The sequence below is a fragment of the Ornithorhynchus anatinus genome, chromosome 1 (genome assembly GCF_004115215.2).
Source record: "Ornithorhynchus anatinus isolate Pmale09 chromosome 1, mOrnAna1.pri.v4, whole genome shotgun sequence".
Lineage (NCBI taxonomy): Eukaryota > Metazoa > Chordata > Mammalia > Monotremata > Ornithorhynchidae > Ornithorhynchus > Ornithorhynchus anatinus.
Window position 1 is genome coordinate 173,519,839 of NC_041728.1, and position 14,602 is coordinate 173,534,440.

The window sequence follows — 14,602 nt, forward strand, 5'->3', positions numbered from 1 at the left end:
CTCTGAACACAGTAAGTGTTAAGTAAATGATTAGTTGATTGATGGATGTTTATTTTCATCATTTATGCTTCTATGCTGTCTCCCCCACAGGACTGTAAATTGCTTGAGGCAGGGATCATATCTACCTACTGTATTTTACTCTCCCAGCCTCTTAGTACAGTGCTCTACACAGAGTAGTCTGAACTCCTTGAGGGCAAACATTGAGTCTACCAACTGTATTGGGGAAGCAGCGTGGCTCAGTGGAACGAGCCCGGGCTTGGGAGTCAGAGGTCATGGGTTCGAATCCCTGCTCTGCGGCTTGTCAGCTGTGTGACTGTGGGCAAGTCACTTAATTTCTCTGTGCCTCTGTTACCTTATCTGTAAAATGGGGATGAAGACTGAGCCTCACGTGGGACCAGCTGCTTAGCCTGTACTTACCCTAGCACTTAGAACAGTGCTGTGCACATAGTAAGTGCTTAACAAATACCAACATTCTTCTTCTTCTTCTTCTCCCAAGTGCTTAGTCGAATAATCAGTAGATCAATAATGTTTGTCTTCTCTTATGCCGTCAAGTCGTTTCCGACCCATAGCGACACCATGGACACCTCTCCCAGAACGCCTGTTACCTGTCGCTGGGCACGGGTTCATTCAGAATCAGCGTGGAGAGAGAGAGAGAGAGAAAGAGAGAGAGAGAGAGAGAGAGGGGATGGAAAGCCTGAGTTTGTATAAATTTATTCCGCGAAGCCAGTTGAATTATTTGATTATTTAGATGCAACAAATTGAACTCCTTTTTGGGAGGAATATGATTATTGGTGGAGTTACACCTTCCCTAATGGGAGGAATATACTTCCTTGGTAGTATTAGAACTTCCCTAAAGGGAGGAATATACTCGCATGTTACTCGCATGTGGCAGAACACCTAGGCCCACCCAAGCAGAATTGACTTAGGGTTTGCTCTCACTTGGTAAGGCGGCTACCTCTCACCCATGTGCCCTCCCCCACATGGGAGGAATCCACTTATGCGCTACTCACACTTGGTGAGGTGGCTAGCTCCCACTGTGCTCACGTCCCACTCGGGAGGGATCCAATTAAACGTTACATACCTATGGCGAAGCGTCTGGCTTCCAGCCCCATGAGCATTCAGCAGGATGGGACACTCACCCATTCCACAGCTCCTCATTTGGTTCAGGCAGAGTGGCCTTCTCACGTTCTGGACAGAAGCGACCTGCAGCCGGCTGCTGCAAGTCTCATTCCTCTCCCCAGAAGGTTAGAAGCTGCAGGTATTTGTCACCTGTGCTCTTAGGCCATTCCAGCTTCTGGCCTCAGTTTATCCAATCTCTGCCCCCCCCCTCCGTACCCGATTTGATTGGCACGGGGACGAGGGGCACCTTCTGTGTTCCCAGCTTCGGCTGTCAATCTGGCAGTTTTGGTTGCGGGGTGGTGTCCCACCCTCACTGCCGAGTTCCGCCTGCTGGCTCAGGAAGTCACGAGATAGCATTTAACCTTGAGATGGTCGGTACCCCAGACTCACCTTGGGACAACACCCCACTCTCCATCTGCAATCGTCTGGTAGTGGATCCCTAGAGTTTTGTTTGTGAAAATATGGAAGTAATTTACCATTGCTTCCTTCTGCGCAGTAAACTAGAGTCTCCGCCCTCAACTCTTCCCCATGCTGCTGCTGCCCAGCATAAGTAAGTTTTGACTTGCAGTTGATGGCCTTCCACTCTCTAGCCACTGGCCAAGCTAAGAATGGAATGGACAGGCCTCTGTTCGACTCTCCCTCCTGTAGCTGAGACTGGTAGACTACTGGAAACTCTCCAGGTGCTACCCTGCAAGGAGACAGTGGTGTTTACTGAATGTTTACTATGTGCAGATCACTATATCTGGCACCTGGGAGAATACAACGTAATGTAGTTGGTAGACATGTTTCCTGTCCTCAAGGTACTTTCAGTCTATATGGGGAAACAGACACTAAAATAAATTATGGATACGTCTGTAAGTGCTGTGGGGCTGAGCGTGGAGTGAATATCAGGTGTTTTAAAGGGTACAAATCCAAGTGTGTAAACAGAAGGGAGAGGGAGTAGCGGAAATGGCTCAGTCAGTGAATAATAATAATAATAATGGTATTAGTTAAGCGCTTACTACATGTCAAGCACTTTCTAAGCACTGGGGTAGATACAAGGAAATCAGATTGGCCCACGTGGGGTTCACAGTCTTAACCCCCATTTTACAGATGAGGTAACTGAGGCACAGAGAAGTTAAGTGAAGGCCTCTTAGTGGTAATGTGATTTTAGTCAGCAGGCCTAGTGGATAGAGTTTGCCACATGATCTTGGTCAAGTCACTTGAATTCTCTGTGAATCAGTTCCCTCATCTATAAAAAGGATGCAGCATGACTAGGAAACAGCTTGGTTTAGTGGAAAAAGCACAGGCTTGGGAGTCAGAGGTGGTGGGTTCTAATTCTGGCTCTGCCATTTGTCAGCTGTGTGACTTTGGGCAAGTCACTTACTATGTGCTTAGCACATAGTAAGCACTTAACAAATACTATCATCATTATCATCATAGAGTATGGGTCTGAGTTCAAAGGACCTGGGTTCTAATCCCGGCTCCCTCACTTGTCAGCTGTCTGACCTTGGGCAAGTCACTTAATGTCTCTGTGCCTGTTACCTCATCTACCTCATCTAGGAAAGGTAGCCCCATGTGGGACGTGAACTATGTCCAACTTGATTAACTTGTATCTACTCCAGTGCTTAGTACAGTGCCTGGTAAGTAGTAAGTGCTTAACAAACACCATAAAAAAGTAAGCACTCAGCATATACCATAAATTGACCCATATGTGTTTGTGTGCATTCTTCTATTATATCGTAAGCTCCTAGGTATTACACACACACTGCTTTCAGGATGGTACTGTCAGAAAATTGAAACTCCCAGAGTGCTGGCAACCCAAGCCCTGTCCCACCAGGGAATCCTGGGTTATTCTGTACTCAGAAAGTTTGGAAGAGCTTACAGGTCAGGAACCCCAGTGCTTGGGCCTGACCTAAAATGCCAAAACATGGGCTCTAGCCCTGATCGGGGGGAGAAAAATGAGTCTCACTTTATCTGGGAGTGGCAGGAAGGCAACTTAAGTTCTCTGAGATCAGACCAGGTTGGCTTGCTCCTGCTAGAGCCGGAGAGGCTTCCTTTTTTCCCTGCTTTGCACACAAATCATATTTTCTCCCTTCACTCCCCTCACTGACGCATGTTGGTTTCCTGTTCATTAGATAGGAAGGACTTTTTGGCCACCCACAAAGAACTGCCCTCCTCTGTCTTGCCTGATGGGAGAAATCCTCCTTTCTAAAAGCACCCAGCGGCAGGAAGTGCCCTTCAAGGGAAAGATGGCAATGATAACTGGAGGCAGTGTGGTCTAGAATATGGGGCTGGGAATCAGAAGATTGGGGTTCTGGACATGACTCTACCTCTGGCCTGCTGGGTGACCTTGGGTGAGTCACTTAACCTCTCTGAGCTTGAGTTTCCTCATCACTGAAATACAAATAATATTACCTGCCTCTCCCTTCCTCACAGAGATGTTGTAAGGGTAAAATGAGGAAACACATGAGAGTACTTTGGAAAAATAAAGGCGCTGGTCAAAAAACCAAGATAGCATAATACACTTAGGATGGAGCACGTATTACAGTGCTCTGCTCACATTAAGTGCTCAATAAATACCATTGACTGATTTAAAAAGAAATTAATGTGTCTATGAAGAGGGCCCTTTTAAGGGTAGATTGCAGAGAAGCAGGGTGATGCAGTGGAAAGAGCACGGGCTTGGGAGTCAGAGGTCATGAGTTCTAATCCCGGCTCTGCCACTTCTCAGCTGTGTGACTTTGGGCAAGTCACTTAATTTCTCTGTGCCTCTGTTCCCTCATCTATAAAATGGGGATTAAGACTGTGAGCCCCATGTGGGACAACCTAATTACCTCGTACTCGCCCCCCCCACCCAGTGCTTAGAACAGTGCTTGGCACATAGTAAGCGCTTAACAAATGCTATTGTTATTAAAATGAACTTCCTTTGCATATTAAAAGACCCTTCAGATGTAAGGGACTTCAAGAGGTCATTTGATCCAGTTCTCTGCCTTCAGGTAAAGAGAAGTCATAGCAATAGTACCATTTATTGACCATCCACTTGATGTGGTGCACTTTACCTGGCACTTGGGAAGTTCAATATGATGTAGTGACACAGTTCCCTCCTTATAAGGAGTTTATGCCCTAATAGGGGAGGCAGACCAAAATACTTACAACTAGAGTGCTTAGTACAGTGCTCTGCACAGTAAGTGCTCAATAAATACCATTGATTGAGTGAGTGGTCAAATGACTAGACACCCGTTTAGATGGACTATTCCACTGAGGACTTTTAATTGACCATTTTTGCCCTAAAGTTCTCAAAGGTTGGAGAGACAACAACCCTCCATTAGAGACCAGTCCAGACATTTCTTTGTGATAGTCAAAGATTCCTTCCTCAAGCCTGTATTACTTTCCGTATCCCTCTTACATTCCCTCACAGAATATTACCATTATTACATTTGTTATGCATTGAGGTAGATTCAAGTTAATCAGGTTGGACAAAGTCCCCATCCTGCATGGGGGACTCACAGTTTAAGTAGGAGGAAGAACAGGTATTGAATCCCCATTTTACAGTTGAGGAAATTATGGCACAGAAAAGTTTAGTGATTTGTCCAAAGTCACACAGCAAGCAATTGGCAGAGCTGGGATTGTAATCCAGATCCTGTTCCCAAACCCATTCTCTTTCCATCCATGGGGAAGCTGTGTGGCTCAGGGAAAAAAGCCCAGGCTTGGGAGTCAGAGATCATGGGTTCTAATCCCAGCTCCGCCGCTTGTCAGCTGTGTGACTTCGGGCAAGTCACTTAACTTCTCTGTGCCTCAGTTCTCTCATCTGTAAAATGGGGATTAAGAATGTGAACCCCACGTGGGACAACCTGATCGCCTTGTATCCCCTCAGCATTTATAACAGTGCTTTGCACACAGTAAGTGCTTACCAAATATCATTGTTATTATTATTATTAGGCCATGCTGCTTTTTTTTTCATGGTATTTGTTAAGTGTGGCTCAGTGGAAAGAGCCCCGGGCTTGGGAATCAGCGGTCATGGGTTTGAATCCCTGCTCTGCGGCTTGTCAGCTGTGTGACTGTGGGCAAGGCACTTAACTTCTCTGTGCCTCACTTACCTCATCTGTAAAATGGGGATTAATTGTGAGCCTCACATGGGACAACCTGATTACCCTGTATCTACCCCAGTGTTTAGAACAGTGTTCCGCACATAGTAAGCGCTTAACAAATACGAACATTATTATGTGCCAGACACTGTAGAAAGCAATGGGGTAGATAGAAGGTAATCAGGAGGGACACAGTCTCTGGCTCACATACATTCAATTCATTCAATTGTATTTATTAAGTGCTTACTATGTGCAGAGTGCTGTACTAAGTTCTTGTGAAAGTATAATATGGCAGTAAACAGTGACAATCTCTGCCCACAGTGAGCTCACAGTCTAGAGGATTGAGGCCCACAGTCTTAATCTCCATTTTGCAGATGAAGCACAGAGAAGTAAAGTGACTTGCTCCAGGTCACATAGCAGACAAGTAGTGGCAGAGCCAGGATAAACACTCATGTCCTTCTGACTTCCAGGCCTGTACTTTTTCCATTAGGCCACATGGCCATCTCCCCGCTCTGCAGACCGTCTTTCCCAGTGGAAAGTCCCCAGACTGCGAGAGGCTTGTCCCTGTCCCAATCTGACGTTCCTATCTGCGTACGCACAAACCGAGGCGAGCGCTAGTTAAGGTCTGGGTAAATCCGCAGACCCGAACGACAGTAAGGACTGTCTCGGAGCACCCCAAGATGATGCCAACATCTCAGCCCTCAACTGGAGCAACCACTTTGGCAAAGCTTCTGCAGTTGGGGCTGGGGCTCCACTGACTCTTCCTGCAGGGTTTAACCACAATCAGTGGTGAGGGGCCTTGGAAAAGGAAACCTGAAGAAGGGCTAGAAAAGCCTCAGCTAAAAGTATTCCTTAGCAAGCAGAAGGATGCATTTTGATGGAGAGCAGCAAGCATCTGGATGGAAGAGGACCCCTAGTGATAGATGCTGGTAAGGGGGAAAGTAAATCTCTAATCCAGGCCAATCTGGAATAATAATAATAATTATGGTATTTGTTAAACCCTTACAATGTGCAGAGCACTGTTCTAAGCACTGGGGTAGATACAGAGTAATCAGATTGTCCCACATAGGGCTTACATTTTTAAATCCCCATTTTTAGATGAGGTAACTGAGGCACAGAGGAGTTAAGTGACTTGCCCAAGGTCACACAGCAGACAAGTGGCAAAGCCAAGATTAGAACCCATGGCCTCTGACTCCCAAGCCCGGCCTCTTTCCACTAAGCCAAGCTGCTTCTCTAATAATAATGATGGGATTTGTTCATTCATTCAATTGTATTATTGAGTGCTTACTATGTGCAGAGCACTATACTAACGGCTTGGAATGTACAGTTCGGCAACAGAGACAATCCTTGCCCAACAACGGGCTCACAGTCTAAACAAAGGCTCACAGTCTAAACATTGAGCGCTTACCATGTGCAAAGCACTGTTCTAAGTGCTGGGGAGGATACAAGTCTCACAGTCTTAATCCCCATTTTACGGATGAGGTCACTGAGGCATAGAGAAGTTAAGTGACTTGCCCTAAATCACACAGCTGACAAGCGGTGGAGCCGGGTTTAGAACCCATGATCTCAGACTCCCAAGCCCGTGCTTTTTCCACTGAGTCACACTGCTTCCCCTGGAATATGTCATTAAAAAAATGGTATTTGTTAAGCTTTTACTGTGTGTCAAGAGCTCTGCACACAGTAAGAACTCAATGAATATGAAAGTCAAGTACAGTCTAAGCACAAGATCATCAGGTTGGACACAGTTCCTGTTCTACATGGGACTCCGTACAAGTGTTGAATCCCCATTTTACAGTTGGGGAAATTGAGACACAGAGAGATTTTTAAATGGCATTTGTTAAGCTCTTACTATATGCCAGGCACTGTTTTGAGCCCTGGAATAGGTAAAAGCTAATCAGATTGGACACAGTCCACAACCCACATGGGGCTCACAGTCTTAGCTCTCATTCATTCATTCATTCATTCATTCAACAGTATTTATTGAGCACTTACTATGTGCAGAGCACTGTAATAAGTGCTTGGAATGTACAATTTGGCAACAGATAGAGACAATCCCTGCCCATTGACGGGCTTACTCATGTTTCAGAAGAGGTAACCGAGGCATAGATAAGTTAAGTGACTAGTCCAAGATCACACAGCAGGGAAGTGGTGGAGCTGAGATTAGAACCCAGGTCTTCTGATTCCAAATCCCAACCTTTTTCCACTAGGCCACGCTGAGAACTGCTGAGTGAACCATCATTCAGAGTCCTTTATGTTTCCTTTTCTCAATCCTAGCAAGTCCATCAGTGGTATTTATTGAGTTCTTACTGTGTGCAGAGTGTGTGGAACACTTTACTAATTGCTTGGGAGGGTACAATACAGAAGAGTTAGAGGCAGAAAGGGAGCAGAGGGAAAATAGGGGTTGAGCATCTTCTGGCCCTGAGGCATCTTATTTGCCAGAGGGAAGGACAACCATTCACAGTCAGTCAATCAGTTGTATTCATTCATTCTATCATATTTATTGAGCACTTACTATATGCAGAGCACTGTATTAAGCGCTTAATAGTAATGGTACTTGTTAAGTGCTCAGGATATGCCAAGCACTGTGCTAAGCACTGGGGTAGATATAAGGTAATCATGTTGTCCCACCTGGGGCTCAGAGTCTTAATCCCCATTTTACAGATGAACTAACTGAGGCACAATGAAGTGACTTGCCCAAGGTCACACAGCAGACAAGAGGCAGAGCTGGGATTAGAACCCACAACCTCTGACTCCCAAGCCTGTGCTGTTTCCACAAGCCACGCTGCGTGAACAGTTACTATGTGCAGAGCACTGTATTAAGTGCTTGGGAAGGTAAAATGCAACAGAGTTGGTAGGCAGGTACCCTCCCCACAAGGAGGTAACAAAAAGATCCTCCTTGGGACTAGGATTCTGCTTGTAAGTGTATGACTACTGAGTGGAAGGGACATTTACAACTGAACTGGCCTTTCTACTCATTCCCGTTTTCAACTCATTGGCAAAATCTACATTGGTCACAATCAATCAGTTTATCAATCATATTTATGGAGTCCTTACTATGTGCATTCATTCATTTATTCAATAGTATTTATTGAGCGCTTACTATGTGCAGAGCACTGTACTAAGTGCTTGGAATGAACAAGTCGGCAACGGATAGAGACAGTCCCTGCCCTTTGATGGGCTTACAGTCTAATCGGGGGAGACAGGCAGACAAGAACAATGGCAATAAATAGAGTCAAGGGGAAGAACATCTCGCAAAAACAATGGCAACTAAATAGAATCAAGGCGATGTACATTTCATTAACAAAATAAATAGGGTGATGTAAATATATACAGTTGAGCAGATGAGTACAGTGCTGAGGGGATGGGAAGGTAGAGGGGGAGGAGCAGAGGGAAATGGGGGGAAAAGAGGGTTAAGCTGCGGAGAGGTGAAGGTGGGGCCGGTAGAGGGAGAAGTGGAGCTCAGTCTGGGAAGGCCTCTTGGAGGAGGTGAGTGTTAAGTAGGGTTTTGAAGAGGGGAAGAGAATTAATTTGGCAGAGGTGAGGAGGGACGGCATTCCAGGACTGCGGGAGGACGTGGCCCAGGGGTCGACGGCGGGATAGGCGAGACCGAGGGACGGTGAGGAGGTGGGCAGCGGAGGAGCGGAGCGTGCGGGGTGGGCGGTAGAAAGAGAGAAGGGAGGAGAGGTAGGAAGGGGCAAGGTGATGGAGAGCCTTGAAGCCTAGAGTGAGGAGTTTTTGTTTGGAGCGGAGGTTGATAGGCAACCACTGGAGGTGTTTAAGAAGAGGAGTGACATGCCCAGATCGTTTCTGCAGGAAGATGAGCCGGGCAGCGGAGTGAAGAATAGACCGGAGCGGGGCGAGAGAGGAGGAAGGGAGATCAAAGAGAAGGCTGACACAGTAGTCTAGCCGGGATATAACGAGAGCCCGTAGCAGTAAGGTAGCCGTCTGGGTGGAGAGGAAAGGGCCGATCTTGGCGATATTGTAAAGGTGAAACCGGCAGGTCTCGGTAACGGATAGGATGTGTGGGGTGAACGAGAGAGACGAGTCAAAGATGACACCGAGATCGCGGGCCCGAGAGACGGGAAGGATGGTCGTGTCATCCACGGTGATAGGGAAGTCTGGGAGAGGACCGGGCTTGGGAGAGAAGATGAGGAGCTCAGTCTTCCTCATGTTGAGTTTTAGGTGGCGGGCCGACATCCAGGTGGAGACGTCCCGGAGGCAGGAGGAGATGCGAGCCTGAAGGGAGAGGGAGAGGACAGGGGCAGAGATGTAGATCTGTGTGTTATCTGTGTAGAGATGCTAGTCGAAGCTGTGGGAACGAATGAGTTCACCAAGGGAGTGAATGTAAATGGAGAACAGAAGAGGGCCAAGAACTGACCCTTGAGGAACTCCAACAGTTAAAGGATGGGAGGGGGAGGAGGCGCCTGCGAAGGAGACCGAGAATGACCGGCCAGAGAGATAAGAGGAGAACCAGGAGAGGATGGAGTCCATGAAGCCAAGGTGAGATAAGGTATGGAGGAGGAGGGGATGGTCGACAGTGTCAAAGGCAGCAGAGAGGTCAAGGACGATTAGAATGGAGTAGGAGCCATTGGATTTGGCAAGAAGGAGGTCACGGGTGACCTTAGAGAGAGCAGTCTTGGTAGAGTGGAGGGGATGGAAGCCAGATTGGAGGGGGTCCAGGAGAGAATGGGAGTTAAGGAATTCCAAGCAGCGATTGTAGATGACTCGTTCTAGGATTTTGGAAAGGAAGGGTAGTAAGGAGATAGGGAGATAACTGGAAGGGGAAGTGGGGTCGAGAGAGGATTTTTTTAGGATGGGGGAGACGTGGGCATGTTTGAAGGCAGAGGGGAAGGAGCCCTTGGAGATTGAGTGGTTAAAAATAGAAGTTAACGAAGGGAGGAGGGCAGGGGCGATGTTTTTTAAAAGGTGAGCGGGAATGGGGTCTGAGGTGCAGGTGGAGGGGGTGGCACTTGCGAGGAGGGAGGAGATCTCCTCTGAGAATACTGCAGGGAAGGATGGAAAAGTAGGGGAGAGGGTTGGTGGGGAGGAGGGGAGAGAGGGAGGGGTGACTTTGGGGAGCTCAGACCTGATTGTGTTGATTTTTGTGATCAAGTAGGTGCCTAGAGGCCCTCCCCGACGAGGTCCTCATTTCCTCTTCTTCCACTAGGATTTGCACCCTTTATTTACCCTTCCCTCAGCCCTACAGAGAAGCAGTGGAAAGAGACTGGGCTTGGGAGTCAGAGGTCATGGGTTTGAATCTCTGCTCTGCCACTAGTCTGTTGTGTGACTGTGGGCAAGTCACTTAACTTCTCTGAGCCTCAGTTACCTCATCTGTAAAATGGCGATTAAGACTGTGAGCCTCACATGGGATAACCTGATTACTCTCTATCTACCCCAGCGCTTAGAACAGTGCTCTGCATATAGTAAATGCTTAACAAATACCAACATTATTATTATTACAGCAATTATGTACATATCCATAATTTATTTTTATTAATACCTTCCTTCCCCTTGAGATTATAAACTCACTGTGGGCAGAGAGTGTCTCCCAACTTCGTTATACTGTACTCTCCCAAGTGCAAGGTATTTTTATGGTATTTGGTTCAAACACTGTTCTAAGCACTGGGATAGCCACCAATTAGGTCGGATGCACTCCCTGCCCACAAGGGGCTCACAGACTAAGTAGGAGGGAGAACAGATATTTAATCCCCATTTTACAATGGAGGTAACTGAGGCACAGAGAAGTTAATAATAAAAATAGCGTTGGTATTTGTTAAGCGCTTACTATGTGCAGAACACTGTTCTAAGCGCTGAGGTAGATACAGGATAATCAAGTTGTCCCACATGAGGCTCACAGTTAATCCCCATTTTACAGATGAGGTAACTGAGGCACAGAGAAGTTAAGTGACTTGCCCACAGTCACACAGCTGACAAGTGGCAGAGCCGGGAGTCGAACTCATGACCTCTGACTCTGAATCCCAGGCTCTTTCCACTAAGTAACCACCTCAAGGTCACACAGTAAGCAATTGGCAGAGCTGGGTTTAGTATCCGGGCTTCTGACTCCCAGGCCCATGCTCCTTTCACTAGGCCACACTGCTTCAGTGGCATGCTCACCATCACCCCACAGACAAGGGATGGAGCTGGGATTAGAACTCAGGTCTTCTGACTCCTAACTGAGTTGTTTTCCTCCTCCATCATAGGTGAAGGACAATGGGTTTTGGAGATTTGTTTGTAAGGATGTCTCCCCATCTAGACTGTGAGTTCACTGTGGGCAGGGAATGTGCTTATTTTTATACTGTGCTCTCTCAAGCACTTAGTACTCTGCTCTGGACACAGTAAGCGCTCAGTAAATACAAGTGAATGAATGAACAAATGAGATTCATCAACATCATAACCCAAGCCCCTTTGCCCAGAAAAGATTTCGCCCCTCAAAGGGAAATGATGAATTCACCTCAGGCGCTGAATCGGTCACAGTCCCCCAGGGCAGCTTCCCACATCCAAGGCACTCTTCCCTCATGGAATTAACCAACCGGGAACTTGGACAGAGAATTCTGACCTTCAGATCTGCAAGCCCTACTGGTTTCTTGCTTTTACAGCTGTAGTCAATTAGGGAGATAAGGGAGAGAGTAGTTTTCCTTTTGCCCCTAAAGAATAATCAGTGGGACAGGATGTCTTGTGTTTGTCTCTCGGCTGAAGCTTTCACTAAGGTCTTTGGTTTGTGGTGGCTGCTTTTGTCCGCTCCAAAAGCTGTGCAGAGACACTGTTCCTGGATAGAATGGAGAACTATGCAGTGGTGGAGAGTGGTGACTGAGCTTGCCTCACCCTGGGTGGTCATGGATGGAAATGGCCTTCTGTCTTTGAGAGCCCTGGGCTTTGGAAATGGGTAAGGTGGGAAATGAGGCTGGAAGATGAGCTGCGTTCTCCCTAGTGTAGAGGGTGAGGTGGGGTACCTCTGGGGTATAGCATGAAATGGGGTCTCCCCAGGGTGCAGAGTGTGAGCCAGTGTCCTCCCAGGGTTCTGCTTGAACCAGTATTCCCCTGGGCTACAAGGTGAGTTAAGGTTCCCTTGAGGGGGCAGGCAGTGTCAGTTTGGATCTCCCCAGGATGCATGGTGAGCCAGGATCCCCCTGGGTTTTAGGGTGAACCAGGGTTCCCCAAGGAAAGCTTGTTGTGGGCAGGGCATATGTCTGTTTTTAGCTGCAGTGTACTCTCCCAACTGCTTAGTACAGAGGTTTGCACACAGTAAGTGATCAATAAATAATAATAATAATGTTGGTATTTGTTAAGTGCTTACTATGGGACAAGCACTGTTCTAAGTGCTGGGGTAGATACACGGTAATCAGGATGTCCCACTTAGGGCTCACAGTCTTAATCCCCATCTTACAGATGAGATAACTGAGGCACCGAGAACTGAAATGGCTTGCCCAATGTCACACAGCTTATAGGTGGTGGAACCAGTATTAGAACCCATGACCTCTGACTCCCAAACCCATGCTCTTTCCACTTAGCCACGCTGAATTAATGCAAAGTGAGCTAGGACTGTGCCTGCTATTCCATGTTGACCCAACTCTACATAATTCAAGCCAAGATGCTTCCAACGCATTCTTCTGGAGGCCATTGGGTAGAGCAAAGGAACTACCCTGGAGAGGTTTTCTTAATTTGCCTCTGTATTTGAGGCCTCCTCCCCAAATTTATTAGGTCATTTCATCTACCCCCCACACCTGAGTACTGCATTTATTTATAAACTTTTATATTCTGTGGCTTCCACTAGCTGTAGTTCATTTTAGTAGACTATAGGGTACTTGAGGGCAGGGATTATGTTTACCAACTCTAATAAACTCTCCCAATTCCAGTCAGCATGTAGTAAATACCACTAACTGATTGATCAATTAGAAGCAGCATGGCTCAGTGGAAAGAGCCTGAGCTTGGGAGTCAGAGGTCATGGCTTCTAATCTCGGCTCTGCCACTTGTCAGCTGTGTGACCTTGGGCAAATCTGTGCCTCAGTTCCCTCAGCTGTAAAATGGGGATTAAGACTGTGGGCCCCACATGGGACAACCTGATTACCTTGTATTCACTACACCCGCTCCCCCCACCCCAATCCCCAGGGCTTAGAACAGTGCTTGGCACATAGTAAGAACTTAACCAATACCATTATTATTATTATTAATAATTGATTAATATTTCAGCCAGAGGTCTCCAGGGAAGAGAACTTGAGGGAGCCTGATGTAATACTTGCTATCTTCCCCTGATGGAGAAAGTAGACCCAAGGCTCACTCCTAGGGGTGAAAGTAAAATTTAACTCAGACTGGAACAGAGGATGGTGCCAAAACTCTAGTAAGGCTGGAGGGCCAAGGTGAGGTGGGGGAGAGCGAGGTGTGTGTGTATGTGTGCGTGTATAGAAGGAGAATAAGCAAAGCACCTCAACCACTGTAGCTCTGAGACGAGATTAATTCTGTATACCTAGAGGGATCCCAGCTCACTGTCCTGAGAGGCTCAACTGGATAAGAACAGAAAAACCGATCTGATCTAGCCTTTCATTCCTTGAATTCTGAAATGATAAAATGGTAAGGAGGTTCCCCCTTCAATTCAAAACCAGGGAAATTGATGCACTGGATGAGAGAGAGAGAAAATATGAATGAGAATGTGTGTTTTTAGAGCTGAAATGGGGAATCTGAAAGCCACACCACAATACAAGACAATTGAAGAAGAGATTCAGGCTACCTAAAGAGGGACGAGTGAACAGTTACTTGAAGAGGGCAGTTAGATCAAGGAAATAAGTGTGTTGGCAGAATTGATTTGATCATCTTCATATGATACAGTTTTCTCCTGGTGCCTCCCTTAAGTCTTCAGGCATTCCGCAGTGTTTTTCAAGAGCTCATGTTTGATCTCTCATCCTCAAATGTGGAAGTTGTTCAGGACTCTGCTCTGGGCCTCTTTCTCTTCTCCCTCTATAATCATTCACCTGGTGATCTTATTCACCCATGTCTTCACCTCCAACCACCTCTACCTTGCTTACCTTGACCTCTCTCCTTCTCCGAAGTCTCAAATCTCCTCCTGCCTCCAGGATATCTCTACTTGGATGACCCACCAGCACCTTGAGCTTAATATGCTCTTTTTAATGGTATTTGTTAAATGTTTACTGTGTGTCAAGCAGTGTGCTAAGTACTGGGGTAGATGCAAGTTTATCAGGTTGGACACAATCCCTGTTTAAGGGGAAAGGAGAACAGGTATTGAACCCCCATTATACAGTTGAGGAAATTGGGGCACAGAGAAGTTAAGTAACTTGTCCAAAGTCACACAGTAAGTGGCAGAGTTGGGATTAGAACCCAAGTCCTCTGACTCCCACACCTGTACTGTTTTCATTAGGCCTCCTCATCTTCCCGATCAAACCCTGTCCTGCACAATTACACTTAAGAGT